The sequence below is a fragment of the Pteropus vampyrus genome, unplaced genomic scaffold, assembly GCF_000151845.1.
Source record: "Pteropus vampyrus isolate Shadow unplaced genomic scaffold, Pvam_2.0 Scaffold70, whole genome shotgun sequence".
In the NCBI taxonomy this organism is placed as follows: Eukaryota; Metazoa; Chordata; class Mammalia; order Chiroptera; family Pteropodidae; genus Pteropus; species Pteropus vampyrus.
The window spans coordinates 90,651-92,653 of NW_011888851.1; positions in this window are offsets into that span (position 1 = coordinate 90,651).

A 2,003-nucleotide genomic window follows, 5' to 3' on the forward strand; every position below is an offset into this window, starting at 1 on the left:
AGGGGAATCTTCAAATGCTGCTGAGACTGTTGCTAACATTGACAGGGACTGAAACTGATGGTAGCAAGTATGATTAAATATCTATCAGAAAATATAAAAGGCATTTTTAAAACTTTATATAAAGCAGGGATCCAAGAGACTTAGATGCCACCTACTGGAAACCAAAAGAAAAACTCCTTCTTTGCAACGGGCCCAAGAGAGACCTTTATATAATAAATCTTCTTTCTGGAAAAAAAGCAGAATACATTTCCATTAATGTCCAGGGGGAGAAATAGTCCATTAAATACCATGAAAAACCAAGATGACAAGGCATCTCAGAAAGAAAGAGAAAAATCTCCATAAAATAAGCTTACATTATAGAAATATGTGACTTAAATGACAGAATTCAGGATGGTACTTCTGAAAAAACTCAGTGAGTTCCTAAACGAGTCACATCAACAATGTCAGAAATTGAAAAAACAACTAGATGAGCAGAGCAAGGAAATTGAAACCTCAAAAAGAACAGACCAGATCTTCTGTAGATAAAAAGAAACACACACAGCAAGTGTTGAAAAATGAAATGACAAGCTTGGGAAATAGAGTCAATCAAATGGAGGAAAGGGTCAGTGATATCAAAGACAGAAATCTAGAATAAATCAAAAGGAAACGAGAGAAATCTAAGGATGAAAAATAATGAAAGAGAAATTCAAGAACTAGCTGATACCATCAGAAGAGGAAACATAAGAATAATGGGCATTCTCAAATGTGAGGAAAAGGAACAGGAACTAGAAAGCATTTTCAGACAAATAATTGACAAGAATTTCCCAAATCTAAGGAATGAGCTGGAGCTTGGAATTCAAGAAGTCAACAGAACACCCAATTATCTCAACCCAAAAAGGCCTTCACCAAGACACATTGTATTAAAATTATCAAAAATCGACAACAAAGACAGAATTTACAGGGCAGCCAGGGAGAAGAAAACAGTAACATATAAAGGAAAACCCATTAGATTATCATCAGACTTCTCAGTGCAAACCTTACAAACCAGAATGGAATGGAATCAAATATTTAAACTATTAAGTAAAAGGAACTACCAGCCTAGAATAATGTATCCAGCTAAGCTATCCTTTAGATATGAAGGAGAAATTAAGACTTTTCCAGACATACAAAAATTGAGGGAATTCTCCACTACAAGGCCTGTACTACAGGAAATACCGAAAAGAGTCAGTTCACTTAAAACAAAATGACAAAACAAACAAACAAACAAACAAAAAACATAAATAGAAGTAAAGTAACTATCAGGCAAATAGAAGCAGAGGAGTGCAACTCTTACTAAGAACAGGGCATTATAAGCTTAAATAATAATAAGAGAATTGTTATAACAAGATAGTAATGAACGTTCAGCATGCATAGAGACAAATTGAGATAAAAATGACTGAAAAGACGCGGATTCAAAGATCCAAATTAGCAAAGGGGAATGGAGATAAGGCACACACAGAAGAAGAGGGATGACTACATATAAATAACTATCCTTTACATATTTATAATAAACAAATTTAAAAATAAGAATCATATGATCATACCATTAGATGCAAAAAAAACCTTCGACAACATATAGCACCCATTTATGATCAAGACATGTAACAAAATCGGTATAGAAGGAAAGTACCTTAACATAATAAAGACCAACCCTCAGTCAACATTATACTTAATAGTGAAAAACTAAAAATCTTTCCTTAAGATCAGGAGCAAGGCAAGGCTGTCCGCTATTGCCACTGTTATTCAATATAACATTGGAGGTCTTAGCGAGTTCAATCAGACAAGAGAAAGATATAAAAGGCATCCAAATAGGAAACAAAAAAGTCAAACTGTTACTATTTGTAGATGACATGATTCTCTATATAGAAAACCCTAAAGACTCCACAAGAACACTAGTAGAAACAATAAGAAAATACAGTAAAGTTTCTGGATACAAAAATCAACACTCAAAAATCCCTAGTGTTCCTATACTCTAATAATGAAGT